Source organism: Fukomys damarensis, unplaced genomic scaffold, assembly GCF_012274545.1.
Source record: "Fukomys damarensis isolate Sample0158 unplaced genomic scaffold, DMR_v1.0_HiC HiC_scaffold_15, whole genome shotgun sequence".
NCBI lineage: Eukaryota > Metazoa > Chordata > Mammalia > Rodentia > Bathyergidae > Fukomys > Fukomys damarensis.
This window is the reverse complement of record NW_022900927.1, coordinates 23794062-23811078: the sequence shown is the minus strand read 5'-3', so window position 1 is coordinate 23811078 and position 17017 is coordinate 23794062. Positions and strand designations below refer to the sequence as shown.

The 17017-nt window shown below is 37.9% G+C and overlaps 1 protein-coding gene across 10 annotated transcripts in view; it reads left to right on the top strand.

Annotated features, from left to right (window-relative positions):
- Positions 1–2200: 2200 nt before the first annotated feature.
- The window catches only part of R3hdm2 (R3H domain containing 2), a 122251-nt gene continuing 107434 nt past the window's right edge, over positions 2201–17017 (top strand). For 6 of the 10 annotated variants that reach the window (XM_033763725.1, XM_010644620.3, XM_033763719.1 and 3 more), the window contains exon 1: positions 2202–2229. The gene's annotated coding sequence lies outside the window, so the exon portion shown is untranslated. Of the gene's footprint in view, positions 2230–17017 lie in introns of all 10 variants that reach the window. The other 4 variants (XM_033763723.1, XM_033763726.1, XM_033763727.1 and 1 more) reach the window with 2 other exon arrangements.

Genomic DNA, 17017 nt, shown 5'->3' with positions numbered 1-17017 from the left:
TTTTTTTTTTTTTTTTGTACTGGGGATTGAATTCGGGTCTTTGTGCTTGCAAGGCAGGCCACCAAACCACTGAGCTAAATCCCCAGCCTCAGCCTGGTCTTAAACTCAATATGTAGCGCAGGCTGGCCTTGAACTTATGGTGATCCCCCTGCCCCAGCCTCCCAAGTGCTGGGATTACAGGCATGTGCCATCATGCCTGGCTAAGTCAGGCAATTAGAAAACTATTTCAGTGCTTTTGTATATACCTAGCATTGCAGGTATATATGCAAATGAGATACATAAGAGTTCTGTCCTCGAAGATTTTACAATTTTGTCTGGAGAGATAATTTTTAAATACATAAATAATTACACATTGTGATAGATGCTGTGAAAAATAGATGTGATGATGTAATACAGAGCAAAGGAGTGGGGAATCCTTCAAATTTGGTGGTCAGGTAAAGCCTCTTGGCAGTGATAAATGAACCATTCCTTGAAGCGGAGGCAGAACCCACATTTTCTTACAGAGGAATATCTTGGGTATAAGCTGCAACAAATATAAAGGTATTATGGTAGAATTTGGTTTGGTATGTTCAACAATAGAGGCCAGATTTTGTAGGACTCTGTAGTCATTTCATGTGATACTGGGAAGTCATTGGTGGGAGATAGCCTATTGACTAAGGAAGCTAAAGGATCTGATTTTCATTCATTCATTCATTCTTTTATTTATTTATGATTTTTTGAGACAGGGTTTTACTATGTAGCCAAGGCTGTCCTCATTTGATTCTCTTGTCTCAGCTTCCCAGGGCCTGGTGTTACAGGCATGCGCCACCACACCTACCTGTAGTTTTTTTTTTTTTTTTTTTTTGAGACAGGGTCTCACTATGTAGTTGAAACTGACCTGGAACTAACTCACTATGTAGCCCAGGTTGGTCTCGAACTTACAGCAATCCTCCTGTCTCAGCCTCCCAAGTGCTGGGATTACAGGTGTGTGCCACCACGCCTGGCTGTAGTGTATATTTTGAACTATGTTGCTCTAGGTTCTCTAACTTAAGAGTTGGAGAGTGCCTTCTTCATGTACTGTGACTCTCATTGTGAACCTACTGTGCCCACTTAAAAATCATATGTAGTGGTGTGACTTGAGGTCTGGTAGGAAAAGTTAACTAGTAATTTCTTTGCATGGGGTAGGACAGGACATTTCTTGAAAAAAATTCACCACATGGGTAGTATTTTAGGACCAAAGTTGGTGATGAAGTAGTAAGGGCAATATTCTTTGGCCATGCCTTTGCACCTTAACCAACTACTATACATACTGATGCTAAAACCCTGAAATGCAGGGCCTATAAAGAACCCAGAAGAGAATAGTGGTAGAATGACTGCCTAGTATGTGTGAAGGTCTGGATTTGATCCCTGGTAACACAGAATGCACAAAAACAAAAGAAACAAACCCTAAAAGAGCTTTTTCATAGAAATCTTTTATAAGATATTGAGGGCAGATTTTGGTGATGTTGTTACGTGTGGAACAGAGTTGTGGAAGAAAATAGTGTTAAAGATAGTCATCACTTTGGCATAGAACACAGTAGAACTTAGGTATTATGGGGTCTCCAAGAATACAAACTGGTTTGGGCATGTTAAGGGTTTCATGGTGGCACTCAGAATTCAGGGCTCCTGAAGTGGATTCAGTAGTATCCATCCCTGAGTCTTGTAACAGTAGTCATAATAATGATTCCTGCAGTTGGGGTGAGGAGATACTAAATTATGTTTGTTCTGTCTCTAGCCTCATTCTGCTTCTGCTTCTTACCCATCAAGAGAGATTCTAGATCTTCTCACTCAGTTCAAGACTATAAATATATAGGTAAAAAGCAGGTGAAGAATTCCAGGAAGTAATACTGTATGGTTCATTTATATAGAAAGCAAGCCAAGAACTGCCTGTGAGAAGAGGGGATCAATAGAAGAGAAAGAGCCAATGAACAGAAGTTTTTACTTTTTTTTTTTTTTTTTTTTTTTTTTTTTTTTTTTTTTTTTACAGGAGGAATAGTGAACAGGGTTTGTCCAGGTGCAGGATTATGAGAAATGTAAGCAAAAGGAATTGGGAAAGAAGATACTATGGGGTACTGCTATGAATTGGATCTCTGTTTTCTTCCAGGGTCTCAAATTACCCAGATTTAAAATTGCTTTTAACCTTTTTTTTTTTCCCCTTTGTATGTGATGCCATTCCAGTACTGGACTCATGGAGGCTGAACATTTATTCAGGTAATCATTGGTAATAGTTGTGGAGCACTTTCTGTGTATCAGTCAGTGAACTAATTACACAGGCCCTGAGTTTGACCCTGAGCACAATCAAGATAATGAACATATTCATCACCCTAATGAGTTTCCTTATCTCTGTATGTAATCATTCCCTCAATTCTGTGGTCTCCAAGCAACCACTGGTCTACTGTATGTTATTAAAGAATAGTTTGCATTGTCTAGAATTTCATATAAATGGAATCATATAGAATGTATACTCTTTATTTTTCATACTCATACTGGCTTTTCATACTCAGTGTAATTATCTTGGGATTCAGTTATATTTTTATATGTATCGTTTGTTCATTTTTATTGCTGAGTATTAATCCATGTACTATGGAAATGACAAATAAAGCTGTACTATACACATATTTGTCTAAAAGCCTTTATACCTTTAAAGCAGATGAAATCCATATAACAACAAATGTAAAGTATGCATTCAGTGGTATTTACAGTGCTATATTTACAGTGTTGTATAGCCACCTGTTTTCTCAAGTTTCAGAACTTTGTCATCATCCCTGAACAACCACATATCCATGAAATAATCATTCCCTATTCCTTACTCCCCTCATATGTTGATAACTTCTAATCTGTTTTCTGTCTGTATGAATTTTCCATAGAAAAGGAATCTTTTTTTTGGGGGGGTACTGGGGATTAAATTTGGGACCTTGTACTTGCAAGGCAGGTGGTGGAACCACTGAGCTAAATCCCCGGCTCAACCTCACATTTTTAAAAAATAAATTTTATTTTGCATATTTAAAGCATAGTTAATAGTTTTTAAATATATTCTGGATATTAAACCCTTAGCAGATATATGACTCAAATATTTGTTCCATTTTGTAAATTGCCATTTCATGTACTTGATAATGTCCTTTGATCACAAAAGATTTTATTGTTATTATGTTTTTGCAGTATTAAAGATTGAACCCAGGTCTTTTTGCACTGAGCTTCATCCCCTACCCTTTTTATTTTGAGACAAAGTCTTGCTAAGTTTCCCAGGTGGGACTTGAGCTTGCTATCTGCCAGCCTCCCAGAGTGCTGGGATTACAAGTATATGCAAGATTAATATTTTTATGAACTCTAATTTATCTTTTTTTCTTTCGTTGTTGCTCTTTTGGTGTCTGATCTCAGATTTTATTGTTAAAGAATATGAAGATTTACTCCTGTATTTTTTCTAAGTGGTTTTATAATTTAGCTCAGTGTACGTCACTGATTTGTTTTCAGTCATATTTTTTATATGGGATGAATTAAGGGTTTAATCTCTGTCTTTGGTTTTTTTGAAACAGGGTCTGCTATGTCATACAGGCAGGCCTTGAACTCATTGTGTAGCCTAGGGTGACCTTGAACTCATGGCAATCTTTTTGCCTCAAACTCCTGAGTGCTAAGGTTATAGCCACTTGACACCACACCTAGCTCTAACTTTAGTCTTTTGTTTATTCATTTGCCACATCACTGTTAAAGAGACTATTCATTGTCTGTTTGGTGGTCTTTGCCTCCTTGTCAATAATCACGTGGCCATAGATTTTGGATTTATTTTTGGATTCTCCTTTCTATTGGTCTCTGTCCTTTTGCCAGTATTATGTTGTTTTTATTACTGTAGCATTGTAGTAAGTTATGAAATAAGGAGGTTTGAGTCTTCCTACCTTGTTTTTCTTTTTCAATATTGTATTAGCTGTTTAGGACCCTTTGTGGTTTCATATAAATAACTGAAACACCTACATTAAAAAAGAAGAAAGATTGCTAGATGTGGTCATACATGCCTGTGATTCTAACTACTTGGGACTCAGGCAAGAAGATCACAAGTTCAAGGCCAGCCTGGGCAACTTAATGAGGCCTTGTTTCAAAATAAAGAATAGATTAGGAATAGCTGGGGATGTAGCTCAGTAGCAGAGTGCAGAGCCCTAGGTTCAATTTCAGTACCAAAAGAAAAAGAAAGAAATGTTAGGATATGGATTATAATTGACATCATGATTTATAATAATGTACTTTGATTAATACCAAGTGAATTATGCTGGTATCTGAAACGTTTGTGCCCTGCACAGCTCCATTTCTCCTCCTCTCTTTTGTGTTGTTATTGTCATACAAATTATCATCTGATACATGGTGTCCCTGTCAAAACCTAATTTGGAGAATTGCAAACAAAAAATACATTGGTATGATCCTTTATATTTACCTGTGTGGTTAATGTTATTGTTTATTCATTTCTATTTGAGTTACTGTGTAGTGCCCTTTCATTTTAGGCCGAGGCTCCCTTTAATATTGTAGAGTAGGTTTGCTAATGACAAATTGTGTCTTTTTGTTTATGTAGGAATGTCTTAATTTCTCCTTCAATTATAAAAGATACTTTTGCTTCATATTGATTGAGTCATTGGCAGTCTTTTTCTTTCAGGACTTTGGATATACTGTATCTTTGCACTGTCTTTTGGCCTCCATTGTTTATTTTTTTCAGATGAGCAGTTTTTTAATTGGATGTTTTAGATATACATAATAATAGCATTCATCATAGGAAATTTGTACCTGTACATGATATATCTTGCTGCTGCTTTTCCCCCACTCCGTTTCCTTCAACCCCTCTTCCCCTCCTTCTTTACAAAACTTTGTTTCCATTTTTTTCCTTCCATTCTTTTTTTTTCTTGTCCCTTCCTTCTTTTCCCCCTCCCTTCCCTTGTTCCTCTTGTTTGAACATTTTCTTCTCATTTCCCAGTATCTGTTTTACATTTTGGTTCTTTTTTTTTTTTTTTGGTACTGGGGATTGAACTCGGGTCCTTGCACTTGCCAGGCAGGCAGCGGGACCACTGAGCTAAATCCCCGGCCCTACATTTTGGTTCTCATTTACACATTGGTTTCTCACACCAGAGAAACAATGCAGTACTTAAATGTGTGTCCGATTTATTTCAGAGTATGGTCTCAAAGTGCATCCATTTAGCTAGAAATGTCTCAGGCTTATCCTTTATGTCAGAGTGGTACTCCATTGTATAAAAAAAAATCATTCTTTATCCATTCATCAGTTGATGGGCATTTGGGCTGTTTCTAAGATTTAGCTGTTACAGACTGTGTCACTACAAACACGAGTGTGCATTTATTGCTGTGGTGTGGTGCTTTTAATTTTTTCAGGACGATACCAAGAAGAGACTTAGCTGAGTCAAGTGGAACCTCTAGTTGTAGCTTTTTGAGGAATCTCCACACTGATTTCCATAGTGGTTTCACCAGTCTATACTCCCACCAGCAGGGGAGAAGGATTCCTTTTTCCCTAGAGCCCTTCCAGCGTTTATTACTGGTTGATTTCTTGATAACAAACATTCTTTCTGGAGTGTTTTGTTTTTGTTTTTTTTTGTTGTTGTTGTTTTGTTTTTTGAGACAGGGTCTCACTATGAAATTGAGACTGACCTGGAACTCACTGTGTAGCCCAGGGTGGTCTTGAACTGACAGTGACCCTCCTGCCTCAGCCTCCCTAGTTCTGGGATTACAGGTATGTGCCACCATGCCCGGCTTTTGGCATGTTGTTTTAATTTGCATCTCTGGAATAACCAGTAATGTTGAGCACTTCTCATTCATTTGCCATTTCTTTTTTCTTTTTTTTCAGCTTTGAGTTTATCGGTACATTTTAGGGATACAGTACAGTTACATTCATTATTGGGATCTTGTACCTCTACATGAACATTTGCCATTTCTAATTCTTCTTCTGAGAAGTGTCTTTATTTCAGATGCCCATTTTTGGGTTGGGTTTTTTTTTGTCGTTGTTTTTTTTTTTTGTACTGGGGATCGTACTTGGGACCTTGTGCTTGCAAGGCAGGCGACTGCACCACTGACCTAAATATCTGGTCCTGGGTTGGGTCTTTAAATTTGGTGGGTCTGATTTTTTTGAGTTCTTTATATATTCTAACAATTGGATCCTTTGTATACAGTTTAGAAACTCTTAAGTCACTATTTCTTTTTCACTTCTCATCTTTGAAAATACATCTGACATAACCAGATGTGGTGGCACACACCTGTAATCCCAGCCTTCACAACTGAGGCAAGAGATTGCTATGAGTTTGAGGCCAGCATGGGTTACATAGTGAGCTCGAGGCCAGCCTGAACTACATAGCAAGACCCTATCTCAAAAAAAAACAAAACCTCAAAAAAACTTGTGACATGTATAGTATGTCCTCAGTGTTTTTTGTTTTTGTTTTTTTTCCCCACCAATGTCTCCTTTTTTTTTCCTTGTGTTTTTGAAGTAAGATCTCACTATCTAGTCCAAGCTGGCCTTGAACTTGCAATGTTCTTTCTGCTTCAGCCTCTTGAGTGCTAAGATTACAGGTGTGCACCATCACACCGGGCTCCCTGACTTTCTTCTGCAGCTTCTAATATTAATTATATAATACATTTTTATCTTTAACCATTCAGAGGGCTTTTTTTTTTTTTTTTAGTACCAGCGATTGAACTTGGGTCTTTGCGCTTGCAAGGCAGGCCACCAAACTGCTGCGCTAAATCCCCAGCCCCCTCAGAGGGCTTTTTAACTCTACCTAATATGCTAACTTTTTCCTATAGTTTTTTGCACATATGGGATATAATTATGTTTTAAGTGTCTCCCTTCTAATTCTATAATTTATCATTTCTCAGTTTTTTATTTATTCATTTATTTGGTATTGGGAATTGAACACCAGACCTCATGCAAGCTAAGCACACACTCTACCGGTGAGCTATAACTGCAACCCCTCTCTCTCTCTCTTCATTGTGAAATAAGTATAGATTTATAGGGCTGAGGATTTAGCTCAGTGGCACTGTGCCTGAGTCACAAGCACAAGGTCCTGAGTTTGATCCTCAGTACTGGAAAAAAAAAAAGTACAGCGATATCACAGTTTCTCTCAGTGTTAATACTGAGTAACTGTATAATATAGGCTTTTTTTGTTGTTTTTGTGGGGTTTTTTTGTGGCGGGGGTTGAGACAGGGTCTCACTATGTAGTTGAGACTGACCTGGAACTCATTATGTATCCCAGGCTGGTCTCGAACTCAGCGATACTCCTGCCTCGACCTCCAGAGTGCTGGGATTACAGGCATCTGCCACCATACAGGGATATATATAGTGTAGTATTAAAACTAGGAAATTTATATTGGTAAATTCTGTAGTTTATTTAGATTTGACCAGTCTTATGTGTGCATACATTTGTAGTTACATGATTTTTTTAATATGTGAATTTTTATATCCTCCATCAGGATAGAAAACAATTCCATCCTGAGAAGGTTCCTTTATATTGATCTTTAATAGCTGCACTCACCTTCCTCTACTCCATTCTCCCAACATATATCCGTAGATATGGAAATCATGACTATGTTCTCTGTATCTATACTGTTGTATTTAAGGATGTTACATAAATGGAACTATGTTGTATGTACAACTGGGGTTTTTTTTCCCTTTGGAGATTGGTTGTATTTTTTAGACAGAATCTTGCTATGTAATTCAGGTTGGTGGTATTGATGTTGAATTCACTAGCCTAGGCTGACTGGTTTTTTTGTTTTGTTTTTTTTTTTTGGTACTGGGGATTGAACTCAGGACCTTGTGCTTGTGAGGCAGGAGGTGGAACCACTGAGCTAAATCCCCGGCCCTAGGCTGTCTTTGTACCACCAAATTTAACTGGCTTTTTTTTTTTTTTTTTAATTTGGTACTGGGGATCAAACTCAGGACCTTGCACTTGTGAAGCAGGTGGTGAAATGATTGAGCCAAATCCCCAGCCCTGGATTTTTTTTTTTTTTTAACTCAGTGTAATTTTCTTACATCCAAGAGACCTCCCAAGTTGTTGCACATACCAATAATTTGTTCATTTTTGCTGTTGAGTAATCTCCCATTTATAATTGTACCATTGTTTGTTTACCCATTCATCTGTTGAAAGTCTTCTGTGATTTCAGTTTTTATAATTAATAAATCTAGTATAAACATTTATGTACAGATTTTATGTAAATCTGTTTTTATTTATCTGATATAATACCCGAGAGTGTAATTTTGGGTAGTAGGGTAATTATGTATTTCGTTTTATAAGACATTGCCAAACTCTTCCACAGGGGTTATACTATTTTACATTCCTAGCAGTAATGTATAAGTGATCTCTTTTCTGCATCTTTCGTAGCATTTGCTGTTTTGTGTGTTTGTGTTTGCAGTGCTAGGGATTGAACCCAGTGCTTTCTACAGGCCAGCTCACTCAATATTATTTTAGTCACTATGATAGGTACATAGTGTTTTCTATTTGTGCTTTTAACTTGTATTTCCTTAAAGGCTAATGACTTTGAACTTATCTATATTTTTGTCTATTTTTGAATTGAATTCTTTCTTTCTCTTCTTCTCCTCCCCTCCTCTCCCTTCCCCTTCCCTCTTTTCTTATCAGGGGCCAGTATTGGTTGAACCAAAGGCCTTCACATTGATCTACATCCCCAGACTTAAATTTTTTTTTTCTTAATTTTGAGGCAATGTTTCTCTAAATTACTTGTTACCTGGGCTAGTCTCTAACTTGTGATCTGCCTGTTTTAGCCTCCCAGAATGCTGGAACTATAGGCATGCACTGCTATATCTATTTAAATTGTTTCTTTACTGTTAAATTTTGAAAATTCTTTATATAGTCAAGATACACATGTTTTGCAGTGGAGACCTTACTTATTCTTTTCTGTGAATTGTAGATTACTTGGCTTTTTCAAAAAAAAAATTTTTTTTTTTTTTTGCCTTTTTCAGGTTTTAAGTCCTGTCTTCACACAGGAAACATGTTGGATTCTGCTTTTGTTTTCTGTGGAGCCTCCCTCCACTTAATATTATTTGGGAACACTTTGTAGACATTAAGCTTGACAATCACAGAGTTTACCTTCTTGGTTTCCTATCTTTCAAGAATCACTGTCCTTCATTCCCTGGTGCTGAATGACTTAGAAACCAGTGTTTCATACATTTTGACTTTTGAAAGTTGTTTTTCTCAAAACATAACATTTGGTCCTTGTTCATCCATGTTACTCAGAAGTGAAATCTTCTATCCCAAAATTCAAAGTTTTCATTAACATATTGATTGCTGTCCAATCATTCCTTCCTCTCACAGATTCATTTTTTTTTTCTCTGCTACTGGGGATTGAACTCAGGACCTTGAGCTTGCCAGGCAGGCACAGCGCCGCTGAGCTACATCTCTGGCCCCACTCTCACAAATTCTTAAAAAGGGCAAATGGGAGCCAAGTAGAACTTAGACAAAGAGATACTTACATTTTTCCATCTAATGAAGCCTAAGTACTTTCAGAAGTTTGCAAATGAATGAGGTGCAGGCTTAGAGCTAGAAATAGGTCAGCTACTATAGCACAAGATGATGGTGTGAAAAGATTTTAGTGACAGCTTGTACATAATATATTCTTGTTGCAGGGTTTTCTTTGGATGTACTGCTAAATTCAGGGTGTCATATGCTTTTTCTTTATTTTTATCTTTCTATTCTTTTTCTCAGAATGGCCATATTAGTTGGACATGGTGGCATATACCTATAATCTCAGCTCTTGGGAGGCTGAGGCAGGAGGATCATCATAAGTTCTAGGTCAGCCTGAACTATATTGTAAGACTCAAAAAACCATATCTGTAAATGAGAACCAAGATCTGTCATGTAAAGGTACAAGATCCCAATGATGAATGTAACTGTACTGTATACTTAAAAAGTACCAATAAACTTAATAAAAAAGAAAAAAAATCTGTAGAAATTATAAACATCATAATTTGTACATTTAAAGGCCAGAGCTGGACAGTTAAATAATCCTTTGTATTCTGAGTGCATCTAGGTAGATAATTATATAATTTTTTTGTTTGGAGCTTACATCAGTTTTTTGGTTTTTTGGGTTTTTTTGGTAACGGGATCAAACTCAGAACCTTGTGCTTGTGAGGCAGGTCCTGAGGTGCTGGGGATCAAACTCAGAACCTTGTGCTTATGAGGCAGGTGCTGAGGTGCCACTGAGCTAAATCCCCAGCGTCCAATTTTTTTTTTTTTTTTTTTTGAGACAGGGTCTCGTTATATGTTTCAGGCTGGCCTCAAACTCATGGTGATCCTCCTAACTCAGCATCCCAAGTGCTGGGATTACAGGTGTGCACCACCGTGCCTGGCTCAGAATTTGATGTAGTATATAAAGTAGAAATCCTTAAAGATTTATCTCTGTATTTCACATCTAACTTTATGTGAAAATCTCAGTGGGGTATGGCATTGCCAGAGGGCCACTCAAATATCTGAAGAAAATACTTCTTTGGAGTCATTTTCTGGAATTAGGCCACATTTTGGTAATTGGGTAATTTTGATCTCCGAGAATCTTCTGAGGAGCTGCTTCAGATTGTGTTAGTCACATCATAAAATTTTACTTCTGTTTCCAGTCTATTGCTTTTACTGATGAACCAAGGGTGGGCGTAGCTTGATATATTAGTCAGCTATTTTTGACGGTGCCTATCATGATTCCTTGGGAATGGTTATTTAGTAATTATTTGTTGAATGAATAAATGCCTCTTCATTGAGTTACTGCTTCAACTCAACTCCTTCCTTGTATTTTATCCAGGATCTTTCCTTTTTTGTTCATTTCTATCCTTTTAGTCCATCTGTCTGTCCATCCGCCCTTCTCCTCCTCTCCCCCCTTGCTGTCCCACCCTCTCCCCTCCCTGTCCTCCCCCTCCCCTTCCCTTTCTTCTCATTTCCTCTGGAGGGCAGATGAGGAAGGGAAAAAAGATGAACCATTCTGTTGTTTATGTGTAACTGATACGAAAAAATATTCACTGAGAAATGTTTGAAACACTTGGTTAAAATGAGATTTTGGCTTAATGTTGGATTTTATTTTTCTATTATATTTCTTCCTGGCATTTATTGCTAGTGGTGATTTGGATTTTTGCTGTGCTTCAAAGCCCTGACCTACTTTTTTAGTGATACCTTGTTTCACTTTGCATTTTAATTTTTCATTTGTATCTTTCATCTCCCTGTGGAAGTCTCAGTCAGTCTGTCTGTCTCTCTTGGTGGTACTGGGGGCTGAACTCAGCATCTTCATATTGGGCCATATACTTAGCGCTTTTTTATTTTGCAACAGAGGCTCGCCAACTTCTTAAGTTGCCCAAGCTGGGCTTGAACTGGTAATCTTCCTACCTCAGCCTCCTAGAGTGCTGGATTCAGAAGCATGCACTACTACACCTGGTTTCTTTTTTTTATTAAATACTAGTGTTAACTAGAAAAGCTTCTGCTTTTCTTCCAGCCTGTTACTTTCCTTCCAGCTCTGCTACTGTTTTCACAATGCATTTTTCCTGTAGCCCTGTTTGAAATCCATGCTCTTTTAACTCTCAGTTTAGTGGTCTGGATTTATAGTCCCAGATGTAAAACTGTCTCTTGGACCCTTTGATTTTGTCAAACCATAGACAAGTCACATGATGTATTAAACAGTTTAAAATGGCATGGTGGCTCACACATATAAATCCCAGCACTTGGGAAGCCGAAGCAGAAGATTATCACTCATTCAAGGCCAGCTTGGGCTACAGAGTGATGTCAAGGCCAAGCAGAATTACATAGTGAAACCTTGTCTCCAAAAAAATGAGTAAATAAAATAAACAACTTTATCATCTTTTTCTTCACCTGTATTCCCCTCTCAGTGAGTAGAAAAACTATCCACCCAGTGCTTCTCAAACTTTTTTGGTAACAGAAGTCTGTTATACTCATAAAATTATTGTGGTCTCCAGAGAGCTTTTTTGAGGTTTATATCTATAAGTATTAATATATTAGAAATTAAAACATCTGGGTGTGGTAACATGCCTGTAATCCCAACACTTGGGAGGATGAGGCAAGAAGATATCTACAGGTTGGAGGCCAGCTGCTGGGTAGTGAATTCAAGGCCAGTTTGAACTATGAGTAGCAACACCCTGTCTCAAAAAACAGAATAGGGGCCAGGGATTTAGCTCAGTGGTTCTACACCGGCCTCTCAAGCTCAAGGTCCAGAGTTCAATCCTCAGTACAAAAAAAAAAAAAAAATTTTTTTTTTTTATTCCCTAGTACTGGAAAAAAAATTAAAACAGAGAAAGTTAAAAACATTTACTTCTTTAAAAATGATAGTAAACATTGTTGAGAGCCTTGGTTTGATCTCTGGCTCTGCAGCAAAACAAAGCAACAATAAAAAGACAGCCTATTATGTGATAACATAAAAGTAAATTTTTTTATTAGTTCATGTTTGCAGTACATCATGAATACATTCCTTGTGGGTTATTGGTACATGTACATGACACATAATTCTTTTATGTTCTTCCCTCTTTCTTCTGTCCTTTTCATTTTATGAGACAAACTCTCCTTTTGTAGCCCAGGCTGGCCTTAAACTCAAGATCCTCTTGCCTCAGTCTCCCAAGTGCTGCAGTTGATTATAGGCATGTACCACCATGTCTAGCAAAAGCACGTTTTTATGAAAAGTAACTTTTTCCAAAATAGCAACAACAAAATAATGAGAAATGGAGCACTGTTTTTAATTTGTTTTGTTTTGTTTTTTTGAGACAGGGTCTCACTATGTAGTTGAGACTGACCTGGAACTCACTATGTAGCCCAGGCTGGTCTAGAACTCATAGTGATCCTCCTGCCTCAACCTCCTGAGTGCTGGAATTACAGGTGTGCACCACCATACCCAGCTTTGTTTTTAATTTTTGAAAGTCATTTTTAATGGTGTTAATAGAACACCATTGGGTTCTTAGATCTGCCTTTTTATTCAAATTAGTGTGATATTATGTATCATGTTTCCTTTGGAACACTATAGACTTGAGAGAACATGAAAGTGAAAAGAAAAAAGTCTGAATATTATATTATGAAAAAAAATTGACACAGTTTTACTATGTTGTCTAGTCTGGTTTTGAAATCCTGAACCTGTAATCCTCCTTCCTTAGTCTCTGGGAGTAGATGGGACTATAAATGCACACTGTCATTCCTGGCTTAGAAAATGTTGTTCTTCTTGCAAAATTCCTAGTGGTTCCAGGCCATATTTTTTGTGCTGCTTTTCTATTTAGTTTTCTGGCCACCTTCTTCCTCCTTCTCTTCCTTTTCCCTTCTCTTTCTTCTCCTCCTTCTTTTCCTCTTCCTCTTTTTCTCTTCTTCTTCTTCCTCTATCCCTTCCTTTCTCTTTCCTCCCCTCCCCTCTTTTTCTTATCTTGTGGTAGTGGGGATTGAGTCATGGTCCTTTGCACTGAGCTATATCTCCAGCTCTTTTTTAGTTTTTATTTTGAAACAGGATCTTATAAAGTCATTAAGTTGTCCAGGTATAGCTCAAATTTGTGATCCCCCTGCCTCACCCAGACTTCCTGAGTGCTGGAATTATAGGTGTATACTACTGTACCAGGCTTTTAGCCTACACATATTTCATATATCATTGAGTTTTACAGATTACTTCCTTCAATCCCTAGTACCACTTATACACACAAAAAAATTACCTCCTTAATGTCTCTTAGGTCAGAGTCTTCTCATTTCAAAGGAAGTACTCTAGCCGGGGATTTAGCTCAGTGGTTCCGCTGTCTGCCTCACAAGCACAAGGACCCAAGTTCAATCCCCGGGACCAAAAAAAAAGATATAGGAAAAGATACATTGCTTGTTTGTTTGTTTGTCTTGGTACTGGGGATCAAACTTAGGACCTTGTACTTGCGAGGCAGGTGGTTGAACCATTGAGCTAAATCCCTAGCCCTCAAAATATGTTGCTTTTAACCTCCCCCAGTACTTCCTACTTCAAACACACCTAATCTATCACCGTGGCTACTTTCTGAACCATTTTTTTGGAGGTCCTCTTGTGTGCGTTTAGTTGCACTTTGTGGCTGTCTTGCTGTCCTGATTCAGTGGCACCTTGTGGCCAATTTGACTTTGGTGAATTTATATAGTGCCAGATCCAGTGAAGGTAGTTAAGGACACACCATGATGCTTTTATGAACCTACCTTTCCACTAGATAGCACTAGCATAGCAGCAGCATTCACCATATTTTTTATCACACCTCATAAAATGCTCAAAAAGAGGACTAAGACGTACCTCAGAAAGTGGCAAAAATGATGGGCTAAGTGTGTTTGAAGCAAGGGAGAGTATTTTCTGGGGGATCGATAGCAGTGTGTCTTTTAATATAATAAAAATTTTTTTTTTGGTACCAGGGATCGAACTTGTGTCCTTGTGCTTGCAAGGCAGGTAGTGGAACCACTGAGCCAAACCCCCGGCCCTGTAATAAAATTTTTAAAATGTGAAGATTCACTATATATATATTTTTATCACACCTCATATTTGTCCTTGTCCTTGACAATCAAGCTTAAGCATCCTTTCCTTTTGAAAGCTTTTCCTCCAGTCTGTTTAGATGCTTGCTTCCTGTTTCTATCTAACCTTGTAAACAACTGTAGATATCACTGACCCATTACCGTTTACTTGTCAGAAAACTTTATTTCTTCAGCACAGGAATATTAGATTGCATCCCAAAATATTTATCACTAGGGAAGAAAATGTATATTAAGGTCCTTAAAAAATCTAATGTCCCTGTAGGCCAGCGATAGCAAATCTTTCGGAGCTTTCAATGAAAATAAACAGCCTGGCCAGGTATTTAGCTCAGTGATTTTACCGCCTGCCTCACAAGCACAAGGACCGGATCCAATCCCTGATAACGCCCCCCCCAAAAAAGAAAAAAAATAGCCTGCTGAGGTACATGTACCATAGATTTGCCACTACTGCCTAGGCCTTCTTAATGGTACTGTTAATTCTAGGCAAGTAGGACTACTAGTTTCGAGACCTTTTAAAATACATTATTTTATTAATTCTTTTAGGATTTTAAAATAATGACCCTCTTGGGAGTTGTGGCACACACTTGTAATCCCAGTACTCAGGAGGCTGAGGCAGAAGAATTGCCCTGAGTTCAAGGCCAGGCTGGACTACATGTTGAGACCTTGTCTCAAAAAACCAACTAAACAAACCAAAAAGATAAAATAATGACCCTAATCTTTTTTTTGAGACAGGGTCTCACTATGTAGTAGAGACTGACCTGAAACTCACTATGTAGTCCAGGCTGGTCTCGAACTCACAGTGATCCTCCTGCCTCAGCCTCCTGAGTGCTGGGATTACACCCAGCACACCCAGCTATGACCCTGATCTTGTTAATAGTCCAGGCGTCTCGAACTCACAGTGATCCTCCTGCCTCAGCCTCCTGAGTGCTGGGATTACACCCAGCACACCCAGCTATGACCCTGATCTTGTTAAATTAGTTTAGTAAAGGCTAATAAACAACAAAAAATAATAGTTTTTTTATTTTTTGAGACAGGGTCTGAACGTGTATTTCAGGCTGGCCTGAATTTGCAGTAACACTTCTGCCTCAAACTTCCGAGTGCTGGGAAGTGCACCACTCCTAGCTAGTTAGCATTTATTTAAATGCTTTCTGTCCATCTAAGCAACCTGTGTACTACCTCATTTAAACTTTACAGCTTGCCTCAAGACTGCTCATCTTGTAGGTGCCATACCTAGATACCAAATCACTTAACAAATACACTGTCCAGAATTTTTTACCCAAGATAGTTAAATTCCTTGTTAGGATAAAGTAAGAACTAGAAGTAAAATGATATGGAACAATTGTGGTGTGGTTAGGAAAAATGAGTTAGTATGGATTTGAGAACACCCCCACCCCGCTCTGGAGGTACTACAATATCAGGTCAGTGTGTGGAGTGAATAGAGCAAGCTTCTATTCCATCTTACAGCTCCAAAAATCTATTTAATGTATTGTCCTCGGATGGAGGCCATATCAGATATTAAACTGATGTGTTTCTTTGTAAAGCAACTTTTTAAATATACATTTTATTTTATCCTATTCCCCTCCTCAAGCCCCTCCCCTCCATGTACAAAAGCTGTTTCCATTTTTTCCTTTTATTTTCATGTCACTTCCTTTCTTCCCCCATCTTCCCTTGTTCCCCTTGCACTTTCTTCCCATTTCCTAACATCCATTATACATCTCAGTCCTTATTTCTACATTCAGTTTCTCACACCAGAGAAACAGTGTGGGTCTGATTTATTTCACTTAGAGTATGGTCTCAAGGGGCATCCATTTAGCTAGAAATTTCTGAAGCTCATCCTTTATAGCAGAGTAGCACTCCATTGTATAAAAACACATCTTCTTTATCCACTCATTAGTTGATGGGCATTTGGGCTGTTTCTAAGATTTAGCTATGACAAACTGTGCTGCTGTAAAACATGGATACATATATATCACTGTTTTTAATTTTTTCGGGAAAATACCAAGAGGAGGCATAGCTGGGTCAAAAGAAACCTCTCATTTTAGTTCTTTGAGAAATCTCCATACTGATTTTCACAGTGTTTGCACCAGTCTACACTCCCACCAGCATTGGAGAAGGGTTCCTTTTTCCTCACAGTCCCTCCAGCATTTGTTATTGATTGATTTCTTGATAGCAGCCATTCTTTTTGGAGTGAGGTGGAATCTCAGTGTTGTTTTAATTTGCATTTCATGATTGACTAGTGATTTTGAACATTTTTTAAATATTTATTTGCCGTTTCTAATTCTTCATCGGAGAAGTGTCTTTATTTCAGATGACCATTTTTTCACTGGGTCTTTAAATAGGGGCGGGAGTTGATTTTTTTTAGTTCCTTGTATATATTTTTCGAGTTCTATATACTTATATATTCTAAATAATAGTTCTTTATCTGAATAGTTGGTAAAAAAAATTTTCTCACTTTGGATTGCCTCTTCACTCTGTTGCTGGTTTCTTTTGCTCTGCAAAAGTGTTTTAATAAGATGAGGTTCCAGTTGTTC